Source organism: Palaemon carinicauda, chromosome 19, assembly GCF_036898095.1.
Source record: "Palaemon carinicauda isolate YSFRI2023 chromosome 19, ASM3689809v2, whole genome shotgun sequence".
Lineage (NCBI taxonomy): Eukaryota > Metazoa > Arthropoda > Malacostraca > Decapoda > Palaemonidae > Palaemon > Palaemon carinicauda.
Window position 1 is genome coordinate 50,058,488 of NC_090743.1, and position 17,496 is coordinate 50,075,983.

Sequence of the window (17,496 nt, forward strand, 5' to 3'; positions counted from 1 at the left end):
CTCGATATGCTTTCGGGTAAGGTTAGGCTAGGATTTTTCCTACCCCACTCCTTGCCATAGTTCATGCGCTTTGAGTTTGGGACGGAACCTCAGAGTACCAGTCGTTCGCCCCCCAGCCCCCATTAGGAGAATTTACTCTCCTTCGGGTCCCTGCTGGAGGGTGAAGGTGGTGGGGCTCTGCCCTTCCCCCTAGTCCACACTTGGTTGGGTTAAGTCCCGTCCTCCCTGTGGCCTAGCGACTTGTCCTCCCCCTGCCCTTCCTGGTCTAGGAGACTAGCTCACCTAACCTAGGTTAGGCAGTCAGTGGGATTCTGCTTCTTTATAGTTTCGGACAGGACATTAGTGCTGTACCTACTCTGTGCTAACCTACCCTAGGCTGAAGAATGGACTCTTCCTACCTAGACAGGCTAGCCCTGAAGAGAATCTCCCCCCCTCTGGGGGTGTTGGTAGGAACTACGCTCGCCCCATACACCCCCTTCAGGACTCTCTCCCCTTCCCCTCTATCCCTATGATGTTGGCTTAGCCTTCACACCCCTGTCTGCCATCCTACAAGTCCACTGAGTGCCGGTGGGTTGCCGGTTCGGCTCGGTCCTTTCGTTGGTTAGTCCGTACTGCCATGCTGCCCGCATATAGTCGAACTATGGGCTAGCATTCGTCGGTCGGTCTGCCGGCGGAGGACCTCCCTTCTTTGAGTGTTCTTCGGCCCTCCCTTGGGCCGCCACTGGCAACATAGCCGACTGCCGGCTCTCTGCCGCCGGATGAAAGGTAGCACCCCTCCCTTTCATTTGAACACTTCTTCTGGAGGAAGATTGGATTGGGTACTGGGTATTACCCTTCCCTCTCTCTCCTCCTATCCTATCCCTCTCTCTCTTAGTGCCGGTCCACTGCCGGCCCCCCACTCTGCCGGCGCCAGCCGTCAGAATCTTCGATGCCCTACCTGTCTCATTGAATGATGTCAGTGTCGGTTACCGTCGCCGGCCGGCTGCCGGGGGCCGCCGATCTGCCATCACCCAAGGTCTCACCCTCTCTCTCTGCCACATAGACTGATGGCTGGGAAGGGTCCATCCTTGATGAGTACCTGCCGGCGCCAGTCGAGCCTCCGGCATACCGCCAGGCTGCCGGCGCCACCAATCCTGGCGTTACAGTGAACAGTCACTCCTCCCTCCTGCCGGTCCCGTGCCGGCAGCTAATATTGTGCAGCTATGGATAATAGCCAGTACTCCTATGGTATAGTTATACTCTAGACTGAAAATTATGTATAGTTGTACAGTAAAAAATATTCTGCGCTTCCATGTGCAGTCTCTTGACGGGACCTAATCTGATAAGGGAGCTTAGCTTATCCCCCCCCTTTTTTTATACACTGAATGAATTCAGCTACCCCCTCTTACTGTACCTAATTCCCTAGAGGAAGCTTAAGCTTGGCTCATCCAGCACGGATGTTCTTCCTCCCCCTAGGGCCCATGACGGTCCTCTGGAATTAGTTACAGTATGGGGTCACAGCAATTGGCAGGACGGGATGCACAAATATGTGTCTTTCCTACCTCCTTTCTGGCTTACCTATCCTAAGCCTATACACACTGGAATCTTATATTATGAGTTTACTAACTTATTCTAATCTAAGATTAATGTAAGTCATATTTGTATAGACTTCCTAATACTCATTTCCTCTTTCTTTTACAGGAGGAGTATGTGAAGTGTGAGAGCGCCTTCTGCGGCGTTCGTCGCCTAACTTCCATGGCCACCTGGCGTGCCGGACCCACGCCAGCTGTTCCATTACGAAGGGGAACCTTCGCTATTGGGATCCGCAGGTCTGTAACGTCTGCAAGGGTCTGCTTGAGGAGGCGTTTGACAACCCTCCGTCAGCAGAGGCTAGGGATAACGCCCGAGAGAAACTGCGCAAGTGGGTGCGCGGGTTTCAGAAGAACTCCACGGGGCCCTATCTCCCAAGCGAGGAGATGAGACCCATGCTCTTCCCTAAGGCATCTGCTGATGCCGTTATCCCTAAGGATGAGATCCCCTGCGTCCAACTAACGGTCGAACCGGATGTTGCTGCAGCTCTCCAAGATTGTCATCTCGACAAGGTGGTGAGGATGTCGGATGTGTCCGAAAATACGGAAAGGACCCTCATGACGGAGGGTCAAGAAGAGGAAGAGGATCAGGTGGAAACCCCTAATTCTGAGGACGAGGTCGCCCGTGCGCCCTCCGTGACTTCCGTCGTGGTCTCAGAACCCGTCCCCTCTACATCTGCCACCCCGATACCTGTGGTACCGGGCACCCAGGATACCATCCAAGCTCTGGTGGCATTCCTGGACGAGAAGTTCCGCAAGGGGCATGCGGACCTCAAGAGGGAGCTTCTGACCTTGAAGAAGCAGCCGAAGATGATCTCCGTCAAGGATCTTCCCCCCTGTTCGGTGACCAATCCCTGGAGGCATGCAAAACACATGCCAATCACGACCGGACGCATCTTCATCAATGATAAGCTAGGTGCCGTCCCCCTCGTAGAGGTGGAGTTCTACTCTTAGCTTCGACGCCTACCCGGACTGTTACATCAGTCTCAAGTCCGAACCAGTCTCCAAGGAGGAGACCGAGCCTAAGGAGGTCATAGTGTTTGACCACGCCAAGGCTCAAGCTATGCTGGCTGACTGCCTCAAGAGCAGAGGATACACCAACTCCAAGATGCCGGCTTTGAGCAAGAAGCACCCGTCTTTTCTTGCTCCCTCAACCATGGTCTTTCCCTTCACGGAAAAGGCCCTGAATTCTGTGTTGAAGGCGGTGGAGGAAGGAAAACCCTGCCCAACAGTGGAGGAATGTAGGCCTCTCTCCCTTGCCCACCTCCCGATGATAAAAGCTGGAAGGACATCCAGCTTACCTTCACAGTTGGAAAACTGGAGGCTGACGTCGCTGGACGTCAGTTTAATGAAGACCTCCCCAAGCTCATCGACTACCTCTTGCGTTGGGAACAGGACACGAAAGAGAGGCTGGCCGCCTCTCTGTCTCTTCAAGTACAACTTGAGACAATGGCCGGGGACATTCGGGTCCCAGGCTACTACATGGTTCTTGCAAAGACCCACCTTGCGACCTTGCTGAAGGACTTGTACAGCTTCATCAAGGCCCGAAGAGTCTGTAGAGAGTTCGTGTTTTGCGGACGCCACCGTTAAACACGAACCCCGGAAACTGATTTCCTCCAACATCTGGGGCAAATACCTCTTTCCAGTAGACCTGGTGAAAGAGATTGCAGACAAAGCCGCCACTGAGAATCGGAACCTTCTCAATAAGTGGGGCATGTCCCGAAAGAGGAAATCTTCTCAGGATGAGGGTCCACAGCCTAAGAAGAAGTCCAACAAGCCCCGACCCCAGCAGCGTCAGGCCAAACGCCAGTTTCCGGCACCCGCTACTCCCAAGCTAGTGGCTCAACCACAGCAGACATTCCAACTGGTCCCTCAGCCGGTGGTGGCCCAGTCACCAGTTTTCACCCCTGCCTATGAAAGGCAATCCACTACCTTTCGCCACAAAGGTAGAGGCTCCGGCAAGGACTCCTCTCGACGTCCATCCAGAGGCAGAAGAGGAAGGGTAGCAAGCGGCCGAGGTGGTAAACCCTCGGGAAACCAGAAGCAATGAAGTGCTTCCGGTGTGAGGAAGACTTCGCCTCTTCCAGGATCGTTGGACCTTCGATCCTTGGGCCCACAGCATCGTCAAAAAGGGACTAGGGTGGAGCTGGATAAAACCACCTCCAGTCTTCCACCAATTCTTCCAACCCACACCCCCATCCTGGAAGAATATGTCCAAAAACTCTTGAACAAGAAGGTGATCAAGAGGGTAAAGTCCACCAGGTTCCAGGGAAGACAGTTTTGTGTTCCCAAGAAAGACTCGGACAAACTCAGAGTCATTCTGGACTTTTCCCCTCTCAACAAGTTCATTGCAAACAACAAATTCAAGATGCTGACTCTTCAACAGATAAGAACCCTACTGCCTCACAAGGCTTACACGGTCTCAATAGACCTGGCGGATGCATACTGGCACATTCCAATGAATCACCAGGCTTCCTCCTACCTAGAATTCAAGCTTCAAAGAAGACAATACGCCTTCAGGGCTATGCCCTTCGGACTCAACGTGGCCCCAAGAACCTCCACGAAGCTCGCAGACACGATCGTCCAACAGCTATGCTTTCAAGGCGTCCAGGTGATGGCTTACCTAGACGATTGGCTGGTCTGGGCGACATCGTCAGAAGAATGCTCGAGTGCATGCAGAAAGGTGACCCAGTTCCTGGAACATCTGGGTTTCAAAATCAACACCAAAAAGTCTTGACTGTCTCCAGCTCAGAAGTTTCAATGGTTAGGAATCCATTGGAACCTTCAGTCACACCGTCTTTCCATCCCTCTGAAGAAAAGGAAGGAAATAGCCGGATCTGTCAAGAGACTTCTAAAATCCAAACGGATTTCAAGACGACAACAGGAACGAGTGCTCGGCTCCCTCCAGTTTGCCTCAGTGACACACCCAGTGCTACGAGCACAGCTAAAAGATGCATCGGGAGTCTGGAGAAGAAACGCATCCATCGCTCGAAGAAATCTCAAGAGACCTCTGCCAACCAGGCTTCGCTCACTCCTCAAGCCGTGGGCGGAGGCAAAGACCCTGAAAAGATCAGTTCCTCTTCAACCACCACCTCCGTCGGTCAAAGGTCTACGTTGGGAGTCAAGCAGTGGGGAGGAAGACCTTGAAGAGACTGTCTTCTCAAGGGTGATATTGGGAGTGGTGGTGGAGGCCAATGCCGGCTGTTTACTAGGAGTAGATCCTGCACCAGCCAAACTCACCAACTTCACAAAGGTGTCAAACCACAGAACCTCCTTCTTGAAAGATGGAATCGGAAAGGACTTCTCACTGGTGAGGTTACGAGGTGGAGAACGCCTCCTGGATGTTCGCGGTTTAGGCACCTGAAAAGGATGGGAGAGAAGTTACTTACCTAGCCATATCAGAACTGGTATAGCTTCTAACTCTGCCTTGAAAGAGCGAGCTGGGGAACGTGTGGGGCATGCTGTGATGTACTTCTGATCTCTCACTGTGCCCTTGTAGGCAGCTGGAAAATGAACTGCTCGATTGAAGTTGATTAGAAGGTCTCCTGCTGAGCTTGTGCGAGAAATCTGACACTCTCGCCCTGTTGGGAGATGACACGTTGATGAAAACTGGCGAGACGCTACTTAGACATAGGTCACAGGAAGGTCGCACGCTGACGAACGGATGCGCGCATGGGCTGGGTCACATCTATCCTAGCAGATCTAGGTGAGGGCGCGTCGTGGGATCGGGTAGAAGCTCTGGAGGATCTTGGAGAGCGCGCGTCATGGACGCGCACAGAAGCTGGATCGCATGCTGCTTTAGAAGGTCTCGGAGAATCTGTGTCATGACGCACGCAGGAGCTGGCTTACGCTCTGCTCTAGAAAATCTAATAGAAGAGAATGAAGAAGGACAATCAAGCGTGGAATGGTGATTGCACACAGGGTGGCGATCACACGTAGACTGCAGGTCGCAGGCAGAAGTGTTCGCGAGCAGGAGAGTGATCATCGGCGCACTGGGATCACGCTCAGAACAATGATCAGGATTATGAGTAGACTGTCTGGAAGTGTAGGTGAAATATGATGCACAGGAACACTCTCACGAGCAGATGCAAAGTCCCAATCTTGCCGACGATGTGCATCAGAGTCACGTAAAGAGTAGAAGCGTGCTGGCATGCTCTGGCGCGTGGGACACTAATCTATCAGAGATGCGTTGTCGCGAGATGTTGGAGGATTACACGGTGGCAAGCTCCTGTACCATGAACGAAAAGAACGTTGATTGCTAAGGTCATCATTGGCGAATCTTCTGCTGTAGGGCAAAGGCGAATGCTGGGAAGCACATGTAGCGCACTCCAGTGATGAAGGCTCGTGGGTTCCCCTAGACTCAGGCACAGGAACAGGATGAGGAGAAGATGGTGCGCATCGAGCTTGCAAGGGGAGAGCATCCTCTGCAGGAGAGACACGCTCCGAAGGGTTGGAGAACAGCAGAGGCAACGCAGGGAGACGACTTTACGAACCATGTGGTGGAGACCACTCAGGGGAGGACCTCACCTACGAATGGGAAAGGTGACCACAACGAGGAATAGGAACATGCCTCGGACCTTGGTCACCCTCCACAGACTGAGAGAAGCTGCAGCAGGTAAAGGTGGACAACTTGATCTCGGTTAAACAATGCTGGCAGCATAAGTAGAGAAATCCTCTGGCACGAAACCTTCAGAGCCCACCTCTGAGGCCAGTGTTTGCTTCCTCTCTGTTCTCAATTGTAACAGCTCGACGAAGCTTTCCTTCAACGGGGGACCAGCAACACCCAGCAAAGGCCAAAACAGCAAAAGATCATCAGTTGAGAAGGATGCCCCCACGGGAAGCGATAGTGTCCTTTGAACCTAAGAGTTGTCCTGCAGTTAATCAGTCAACATTCCTATTCGATCATTCCCAGAGGAAACAAAGCAAGCAGGAGATTTGAGAAGAGATATAGTGGTTAAATATGACAAATTCGGAGATAATTTGTATTTTTCCTAACCATACAAACCTTGGCTATTTACATTGGGTTTACTTTCGGCGTAGCTGAAATGATGAGCCAACAGTTTTTAACGAGGGTTAACTACCCCCACGCTAGTTAGCGGGGGTAGGGGAAAGGGTAGCTTGCTACGCCTCCCCCCCACACACCGGTGATTTGCTTCACTTCACTTAGAGGTAGGACTTGACTTGGGGACAGGGCTGGCGGGCAAATATGTGTAAATAGCTAAGGTTTGTATGGTTAGGAAAAATACAAATTATCTCCGAATTTGTCATTTGTTCCGTAACCGAAATACAAACCACGCTATTTACATTGGGCGACTTACCCCTTAGGAAGGGTGGAAAGTCCCCAGCCTTACTGACTTTGGCTTTACCCGGGGGCTCCGCCTCCCAGTGAGTAGCACTTGAGAAAAGGAGCCCCTGCACCTCACAAGTTCCCTGCTTCGCAAGGAAAGTGTGGCCTACATAAGCAGTGTGTGGAGGAAAGAGCGTGACTCGTCCTATGAAGTTGACCTTGAGACCTTTAGATACGAATCCAGGATAAGACGTTCCCAATACCACCTCGTCAGGGTATGGGGGACGCGACAGTATTAAACTTAATAATAGGAGCACAAGGAAGCATGGGTTACCTGCAGAGGTTGAGGTCAGCTATGCGGAGACCAGGATGCTGCTTCCCCAAGAGAGGGGAGGATGAAGAAAGAAGTAAGGGTCAGACATACTTTCATTCACGCAGACTAAAACCGGGTAACAACGCCCTCAACCTACTGCTACTTGTCCATAAAGGAGCCTGAGGTTAGACCAGCTGTTGTGCAGCCACCACAGGGCCGATAGAAAAGGTATCGAGGCTCCTGTGGGTCACGTCCTGCAGGTAGAGGGCTGTGAAGGTTATCTGACGCTTCCAGACCCCAGCTTGAAGCACCTGCGTCACAGAGAAGTTTCTCTTGAAGGCCATGGACGTAGCAATGCCCCTGACGTCGTGTGCCCTAGGGCGACGTGACGGAGGAGGGTCTGGATTCAAGGCGTGATGGATAACCCTTCGAATCCAAGCCGAGATGGTATTCTTGGTGACCTTCCTCTTCGTCCTGCCTGTGCTAACAAACAATGCTCGCACTTGAGGACGAACTACAGCTGTTCTCTTCAAGTAATACCTCAGACTCCTCAATGGACATAGTAGCAGCTGGTCTGGGTCGCTTGTTACAGAGCGGAAACTCGCGATCCTGAAAGAGTCGAATCGTGGGTCCGGCACTCCAGGATTCTGAGTCTTGGCAACAAACTCAGGGACGAACCTGAACTTTACCTCCCCCCATCCCCTTGAATGGGCTATGTCGTACGAGAGACCATAAAGTTCACTAACTCGCTTGGCAGAGGCCAAAGCGAGCAGGAAAGCCGTCTTCCAAGACAGGTGGCGATCAGAGGCCTGGCGTAATGGTTCGAAGGGAGGTCTCTTAAGAGACCTGAGGACCCGAACCACGTTCCAAGGAGGAGGTCTCACTTCCGACTGAGGGCAGGTAAGCTCATAGCTACGTATGAGTAGAGAGAGTTCCAGCAAGGAAGAAATGTCCACTCCTTTCAGCCTAAAAGCCAAGCTTAAGGCTGAGCGATAGCCTTTCACCGCTGAGACCGAAAGGCGCATTTCCTCCCGCAAATAAATGAGGAACTCCGCTATTGCTGGAATAGTGGCATCGAGTGGAGAGATACCCCTCCCACGACACCAACCACAGAAGACTGTCCACTTCGCCTGGTAGACTCCCACAGAGGACTTTCGCAGGTGCCGAGACATCCTCTCCGTAACCTGTTGCGAAAAGCCTTTCTCCGTGAGGAGACGCTGGACAGTCTCCAGGCGTGAAGCCGAAGCGAGGGTACGGCCTTGTGGAAGATGTTGCAGCGTGGTTGTCTGAGTAGCTCGTGTCGTGGGGGAAGTTCTCTCGGGAGCTCCGTCAGGAGCTGCAGAAGGTCCGGGAACCATTCCGCGTGATGCCATAGCGGAGCTATCAGAGTCATCGAACAGTTGACCGATAGTCTGGTCCTGTTGAGCACCCTTCTCATCAGACAGAACGGTGGGAAGGCGTACACGTCGACGTTGTCCCACCGTTGTTGGAAAGCATCTTGCCAGAGTGCCTTGGGGTCCGGGACTGGGGAGCAGTACAGGAGCAGCTTGAAATTCAAAGCTGTCGCGAACAGATCCACGGTCGGGGAACCCCACAAAGTCAGGACTTTGTTGGCTATCTGAGGATCCAAAGACCACTCGGTACTCACTATCTGCAAAGCCCTGCTCAGACTGTCGGCGAGCACATTCCTCTTGCCAGGAATGAAGCGAGCTGATAGTGTTATCGAGTGGACTTCGGTCCACCTCAGAATCTCTACTGCAAGATGGGATAGCTGCTGCGAAAAAGTACTTCCCTGCTTGTTAATATAAGCCACTACCGTGGTGTTGTCGCTCATCACCACCACGGAGTGACCCGCCAGGGTCCGTTGGAACTGCTGAAGAGCCAGAAAAACGGCCTTCATCTCTAGCAGGTTGATGTGCAGGTACTTTTCTGATTCTGACCAAAGGCCTGAGGCCCTCTGGTTCAGAATGAGCGCCCCCCACCCTTCTTTTGACGCGTCCGAAAACAGTGTCAACTCCGGGGTGAGGACGAGAAGATCTACTCCCTTTCGCAGGTTCTCGTCGACCAGCCACCACCGCAGGTCCGCCTGTTCCGAAGGTCCTATCGGGACCTGTAAGTCCGGGGAATCAGATCCTTGATTCCACCGGGACTTGAGCCGCCACTGCAGGGATCTCATCCTGAGACGGCCGTTTGAAACCAGACGAGCCAGGGAGGACAGGTCACCTAAGAGACGCAACCACGATTGGGCGGGAAGCTCTTCTCGCCTGAGGAAGGGTTCCGCCACCCTCCTCAGCCTTGCTATCCTGTCGTCTGATGGAAAGGCTTTGTGGAGATTGGTGTCTAACAACATGCCTAGATAAACCAGTCGTTGGGACGGCTGCAGAGAGGACTTCTCGAGATTTACCACGATCCCCAGATCCTGGCAAAGTCCCATAAGCTTGTCTCGGTGTTGAAGAAGGGTCGACTCCGAATCTGCTAGGATCAGCCAGTCGTCCAGATAACGAAGGAGACGGATGCCGTTCCTGTGCACCCAAGATGAAATCAGGGTGAACACTCTGATGAACACCTGAGGTGCTGTGGAGAGACCGAAGCACAGCACCTTGAACTGGTAGGTCTTGCTGTCTAGGCTGAATCTCAAGTACTTCCTGGAAGACGGATGGAGTGGGATCTGGAAGTACGCGTCCTTTAGATCCAGTGTGCACATGAAGTCTTGTGGTCTCACTCCAAGTCTGACCGTGTCCGCTGTCTCCATGCTGAACGGAGTTTGCTTGACAAACTTGTTCAGAGCTGAGAGGTCGATGACAGGTCTCCAGCCTCCAGACGCCTTCTTTACAAGAAAGAGTCGACTGAAGAAGCCTGGGGAGCCGTCGACGACCTCCTGGAGAGCATCCTTCTTGAGCATGGTCTCGACTTCTGCCCTAAGGGCTAGCCCCTTTACCGATCCCATGGCATAGGAGCTCAATGACACTGGATTCGCTGTCAGGGGAAGTTGAGATGTCGTGAATGGGACGCGATAGCCTTGGCCGATCACAGAGACCGTTCAAGCATCGGCCCCTTGTTGCTGTCACCTGTGCAGGCAACTTTGAAGGCATCCCCCCACAGGTGGACACGCGGGGTGACTGCCACTCCTAGCATTTGCGGCCGCAGCCGCTCCCTCTAGGAGTCTTGCCTCCCCTGGAGGACTTACTGCCCCTCTTGTCCTTGGCTGGAAAGGGCTGGGGCTTAGACACCACTTTCTTAGCTGCCAGTGCCTGCTTTGGTGTCTTGCGAGGCTGCTGCTGCGGTTGCTGCGGAGCTGGAGGCTTATAGGGCCGAGATGCAAGGGCCCTTTGGAGGAGGGAGTCCTGGCTCGACTTCCTCCACCTCTCAGCTGTGCGTTCCATGTACTGCGGCTCGAACAAATTCCCCCCAAGGAGGGAAGCGTGCCTGAGCCTGCAGACATCCACGGCAGGGACCTTCGGGTGGATCTTCTCGGTCACCGCATCACGACGCTTCAACACCGAGTTGGCCCAAAGCTTGGTAACCTGATGTGCCAGGAACTCGATGGAGCGAGTGCCCGAGAGGAGGAAGGTCTCCAGGCCCTTCCTATTGGTCTCCTTAGACAGATCCTCGGAGCGCAATAGGATGCCCAGAGAACCTAGCCAGATATCCAGCCATGAAGTGGCCTGCATGGCGCACTTCGCGACCTTCTCATGGCTCAGGATCTCCGACGCCAAGAACGTCACCTGCCGGGCGGAGAGCTTCTCAAGGGGAACTCCCTTAGCGAGCTCTTCCACCGAATGATGGAGGGGAAAAGCGAGGCTAAACTCCCCCATGATCTCAAAATACATCCTCTGCTGGAGACGAGGAGGTGGGAGGAGTTTGTTCCCGGCAGAGGAACGACTGGAGGAAGCGAGAACCGCGAGTTGGGCATTGGCCCTGGCTCTGGCACGCTTCAGTCCCTGGGACCAGGGCAAAGCCGCGCTGGCCTTGGGGGGCTTCTGAGTTCCGTACACCTGATCCAGGACCGTGTCCTTGCCTTCACGGGGGGGGGATCATGGGGTCCATTAACCCGTTGAGCTGCCTCATCAGGCTCAGGACTTGCCAGAAGGCGTGCTCAGACTCTTGCTGGTCTCCTCCCTGTGGACTGGCAGCTAAGTCTCAGGTCCCCGGAATCTCTTCCTGGGGAGATGCGTGGACGTTCTCCCGGGGTGCAACTGGATCCTGACGAATTCGAGAAGAAGACTTCGGAATCGTCTTGGAGTCTTTAGGTTCCCTCCTGGGCGGGATGCACGACCCCAACAAAGAGGTCTGGAAGGTGCCTTCCACGCGAGACGATTCCCCTCCACGAGGAGACGACTCCCCCCTTGGTGCCGAGGGGGAGACCGCTACCTCACTGGATTCTCCTGAGGACGGAAAAGCCTCGTCTTTAGGAGAAGGAGAAAGCGCCTGCGAAGGGGATGGAGCCTTCCTGACGGACCTCTTAGGAACCAGCTTCTCCCTGGGAGAAGTCACCACAAAGTCCACTCCTCTCCTTCTCTTCAGCGGGGGCGAGGCCGCCGTTGGCTTGTGTCATTGATCGGCGAGTGCCGGCTTCATAGCTTTCACTAACGCCTGCATCAGAGGACTAAACCAAGACTGCCGAGACACGGACACAGAGTCCGAAATTCCCGCTGGAGGGAAGGGGATCGGGCGATACTTCGGAGTGGACACCACTGGACCTGCCTGTAAGGAAAAAGGGGAAGAAAGTTGTTCTGACCTCTCCGATGGGTCTTCCCTATCCTGAAAAAGAGACCTGCGCTTAGGCGGGGGCGATCCTGATTGCGGTCTGGCGACACGCGTCCCTGCTGCTGTCGCGAGCTGCGGAACCCGACGCGAATGGGGGTCGTGCTGTTGAAGCGCGGGTGCGCAATCGCGCGGAGACAATCGAACGCGGTAGCGGTCGCGCGGGCATGTAGGCGAGTAAGCGCGTGGGCGAGTAAGCACGTGAGCGCGTGGGCGAGCTGGCAAGTGAGCGCGTTGGCGCGTCGGCGAGGGAACGCGTTGGGACGTGGGCGAACGAGATCGCTCTGACGACCGCTGTCGATGGTGTCCAGGGGACCTGTAATGCGTGGGAGATCGATGGCGCGTTGGTGAACGCTGGCGTGTAGGTGAGCGATGGCGCGTTGGCGAGCGATGGCGCGTAGAACGCGCAGACGAGCGACCGCGCATGGGCAAGCTGGAAGAAGGAGACACATGTCTCTCCAGATCCTCTGGGCGCCGAAGCGTAGGAGAGCGCTTGCGCGCAGGCGAAAAATCACACGGGCGGTCAGGAGATCGCCGATGTTCAGGGGATCGCTGACGCGCTGGGGACCGCTGACGCGCAGGAGATCGCTGACGAGCAGGCGAACGTTGAGGCGCAGGAGATCGCTGACGAGCAGGCGAACGTTGACGCGTCTGTGATCGCTGGCTAGCTGGTGATCGCTGGCGAGCAGAAGGGCGACGCGTGGAATCCTGTGTAGGAGCTGCCGGCGCGTTGCGCAAAGGCGAACGTTCACGAACGGCCTCAGGAACAGGAGTAGCGTGGGCACGAGGGTGTACAGTAGCCTTAGATGTACGCGTAGGCGACCTCGAGCGTTGTTGCGCTGGAACAGGCTGACGAGTAGGATCGCGAGGGTGAGGAGAAGAAGAGTCCTTGTCCAAGACCTGAACCGAAGTTCTAGGTCGCGCGGGCGAACGTGGGCGCACAGGGCGCGTATCAGGAACTGGGAGCGCAGGTGCGCTCTGACGGGCAGGAGATCTAGAGCGCTCAGGAGACCGATGGCATGCTGGGCGCACAACAGGAACAGTAGGATGTTCGGAGTCCTCAGGAGAGCGCTGGCGAGCAGTGGGGCGACGATCATCAGGAGAGCGCTGACGAACAGGAGAGCGCTGGCGATCAGGAGAACGCTGACGAGCAGGAGAGCGCCTGTGCGCTAACTCTGCAGAAGGGTGCGCAGGGGAACCCTGACGCACAAGGGAAGCATCCACACCGTGGGAGGCAACCCTTTGCCCCGAAGGGACCGTTGCCCGTCGGATGACGAGGTCAGACTGCTGTCCATCTGCACCAGGGGCGGAAGGTCTGGAAGGCGTTGGAGAACGAGATCGATCCCCGGAGAGGTCTAAGGAGGCAGGAGGCAGGAGCTGCAGGCTGCTTACGGCGAGGAGAATCCCCATCGGAGGAAGGAGGCAAAGATTCAAAAAGGCGCCTCTTAGCACCCTTATAGGGAGACGGGAGGCCCTTACGACGTAGCGGACGGTGAGCCTTACGGCGAAGGCGGCCACGAGGGGGATCGTCAGGATCATCCGTCCTCCGAAGGGGAGTCTCAGTCAAAGCGCTCCCCCGAGAGGGAGGCTTGGCAGAAGAAGAGCCCATGGGACTCCCTTCCTCCTTCGAAGGATGTACAGAAGGGGGAGGAGAGCCTTCAGCAACGTCATTCTCATCAGGAACCGCAGAGGTTTGCCCCGACCCATCGGAAGCCTCTGTCACCACGACGTCGACGATAGACAGAGGATCTACCTCTGCTATCACCGGCGACTGCTTAACAGCAGCCCCCAACTGGACTAGGTCAAACAGGGCTTACTTGGAGGGCAGGCCCTTCAGCCCCAAGGAAGCCCAAAGCTGAAAGAGATCATCATGAGACAAAGAATCATTATCAACAACCTCCCCCAGGGGAGAGGGGGAGCCGCCCCGCTATGGGAGGCGACGCCCTCTCCCCCAACCCAAGGTCGGGAAACAGAACTAGGGCCTGCGCTCCCACTCGGCGGTTTCTCCTTCGGAGCCGGACGAGGGGGAGCTTCGGAGGAGGTTTGGGCGACGGAAGAAGAGTCCCGAGAGCCTTCCTCCTTCAAGGCAACCCCAGAAGGAGAACGGTCTCTCTTGGACTTCTTCTTACGCCGGCGGCCAAACTTCTCCCACTGGGAGGCAGACCACTCCCTACACTCACTACAAGTATTTTCTCTGTCACACCGTCGGCCTCGATACTGCGGGCAAAGGGTGTGAGGATCCGTATCTACCGCAGACATGAAAGTACCGCAAGGGCGACCGGCAATACCAGGGCACTTGCGCATGATGGATATCCAAGGGTGAGGCCAACTCCAAACACACACAAGCTGAGGAAAAGCAAAAAAGATTAAGGCTGTCAAACGAGGACGATTGACAGACACGTCTGTTCATCGCCGGAGCCAAAAGTGAAGTGAAGCAAATCACCGGTGTGTGGGGGAGGAGGGGTAGCAAGCTACCCCTTCCCCTACCCCCGCTAACTAGCGCGGGGGTAGTTAACCCTCGTTAAAAACTATTGGCTCGTCATTTCAGCTACGCCGAAAGTAAACCCAATGTAAATAGCGTGGTTTGTATTTCGGTTACGGAACAAAAGGAATTTGAGGTTGCTCCGACTTCGAAGAAGACCCCAAAAGAGTCCCTCTTAGATTCCTTCTCACACTGCCGTCCAAAGCTCTCCCACTTGGAGGAAGACCACTCCCAGCATTCCTCGTAGGTATCATCCTGCGTACAAGGCTGTCCTCTGCAAGCCGGACACAACGAGTGGAGTTTGGTCTCGACCGAGGACATAAAGGTTACGCAATTGCGTCCCTCAGATCCTGGACATGTCTGCATGATGACCTAAGAAGAAACGGTCACACCTGAAAAAGAGAACGCAAAACAGCGTTACTCAAATGGCAATCAGAATCGGGAGGCAGAAAGAGACAACGTCCGCTCTCAGCCAAGCCAAAAGAAAAAGGGGTGAGACAACACCGATGTATGTGAGTTTGTGTGAATAGGGTAGCCTGCTAGCCCCCTACCCCCTCTAACTAGCAGTGGGATAGTTACACCTCGCTAAAAGTCTTATGGCTAGTCCTCCAGCTTCGCCAAAAGTACTGTATATCCTTAATAAAGAGCGAAAGGGTTTGTATTTAGTGTCGGAGCAATGGAAAATTCTACATTGGCAGGGATTACCCATGTATTCAACTAGCAAGGAAATAAAGGGGACATGCTGTAACAAAAATTCCCCCACATAATGTGACAACCCTGCAACCCCCATACCCTAAGGTAACTTAGAAAAAAAACTTGAAAATATGTCTGAAAAAAAACATACTTCAACAAATAAACATCGAAACATTACAAGAATAGGTTGATGTTAGAGGCACTACAGGGATGAAAGAATTACCAATGTAATTGAGTTGCAAAGAAACAGGGGGGATACGCGCTAACGTAAATACCTTCACCTAGCTTAACTTGAATCGTTGTAGCATTACTTACCAGGGGTGGGCTTCATTACCTCATACAACTCCCCCTTAGCCTAGAAAAAACTTCAATACGTTACTCCCTGGTTGTGCTTGCTGTTGGTTGAGGATCATTGACAAACAATTCTTCAATCTGTGGAGCCACTCGGTGACTAACATGTGGGTACAACCTCACAGCTTGGTATTGAAAATGATGCAACAATATGTTCAGGGAACAGCTGTTAATATACACATACCTGGCCTGGTACATATTGATATAAGTGCTTTACACCTATGCCAGGCCTCTAGATCCACTCCTTGACATTATGCCACAGCCATTCAATATTCTGATTGTGAATACTCTTAACTTCAGAAGAACAAAAATTCATTGAAGTCATTGATTGTTAGATAAGTGTACCCGAACTGATGCAAGTCATGGTAAGAGACCTAAAGGTTGGAGTAAATCACTGATCCTGGCAGAAAATACAGTTGGATGATGGGGAGTAGCATATCTTTCTCTATGCTGGTTGACAGTGACATCAACCAGAAGGATTAAAAAGATGTTGGTAACGTAACAAGAATTCATAATTTTTTTTAAATCATAAAAATAACTACATAGTATCGCATTCTAAACTGCAATAAACAATATATTCCCTACAGAGAAAATTCATAGGATAAGTAAAGAGAAAGTTTTGTCTGTCCTCACAAACTACCTTTGGAATCCCCAATGGAAATTCCAGAACACCATAATTTTTAGTCTTTGGAACTGGAGAAATGCATGGAAGATCACAGTACAGGTACCTTACTGAACTTAGCAAGACCCTATGCTTTTGCAAGTTTTAAAGCAGCAACTTGGTCTTATAAAAAAATAGTCTGAAAGACTGCATATGTCCAAGCTCACAGCTGTCACAGGTCACCATACTTTACGATAAATATCTTGGTTGAATTGGCATTGTTCAAGTCTAATAAAGTCTTCTTTCTCACCGTTATCCCTACACTAAAGAGTTAAGTTCCCTGGTGTGCCCTCCCCAATGCCTTCTATCAAAAGCATCCTGTTCCAGCATTTCTTCTCTTCATTTCATCCTTCACAGCATTTGAAGTGGAAGTCGGTAATTAGCCAATATAAATCATATAGAGATAGGTTATACGAGTGTGCAATGACCGAGTACTTGTAATAATCAAAATTCAAGCAAAAAATCTATCAACTCTATTATTTATATTTGGTAATTTTGTATTATATTTCTCAACGATGTTGGATTCCATTTTTAGAGGAAGATTATGCTAGTAAGTCATAATTTTACAATAAAGTGTTTCCCGCAAAATTACATGAAAGTTCATTTTCTAAAATTGTGTATTCAAAATATATAGACATTTATACACGATCCGAAGGTGTAAATACATACCCAAACTTTATCTAAACAAAGCTTGCCACCTTTCAATAAAATTAATCTACACCTAGTCTACATTAAACAATTATTTACATAAAAGACGTTCTCAATTGCTTGGGGTTTAAACCATGATCCCTCAGTTCCCCTTGTATGCATACGTAGCCTGAGCTCAACAGGAAATTCAGAAATAAGAAATATTTCTACGACATAAATAGTAACAACGGGTCGCTGTTAAAACTATACAGCAAATATTACCAATATTTAATACTTAAAATTACATAATAACAAGAAAAGTGAATCTCTTTACCAAGTTTGTTTACATTCGGCTTCAGGTCAGGTTCCAGGTTCCGGGGTGAGGCTTAGCCTTTACAACGGCGCCTTCAATGTTTATCTTCTTGTACTGTTTTGTCTTCTCTTCCACATCAGGTTTAATACTTCTTGTTTCTTTTCCATATTTGTTTCACTAAATAAAAATAATCCTACTATCTTCTTTACGTCTTCGTCGTATGGTTGCTGTAGCTCAATTACTTCATTCCTTCCTTTTCTACATTCCTGGAAAACAACAAAAAATTTATCAAATCTTTCTCCTCATTTTCACAAAAATTGTAGTTTACATTCCCTCATTGTGTCTATTTACAATATTTAGTTTTAACGTATTAGTTCTTGCTCTAAAACATATCACTGAAGCAAATGTATTGTCATAAAGTAACTCTTCTTTAATTT

General features: G+C 52.0%; 1 protein-coding gene across 1 annotated transcript in view; it reads right to left on the bottom strand.

Moving 5' to 3' along the window:
- The window catches only part of PGS1 (Phosphatidylglycerophosphate synthase 1), a 156,358-nt gene extending 139,136 nt beyond the window's left edge, over positions 1-17,222 (bottom strand). Inside the window, exon 1 of the mRNA XM_068393558.1 lies at positions 17,081-17,222. The gene's annotated coding sequence lies outside the window, so the exon portion shown is untranslated. The remainder of the gene's footprint in view (positions 1-17,080) is intronic.
- Between the last annotated feature and the right edge of the window lie 274 nt (positions 17,223-17,496).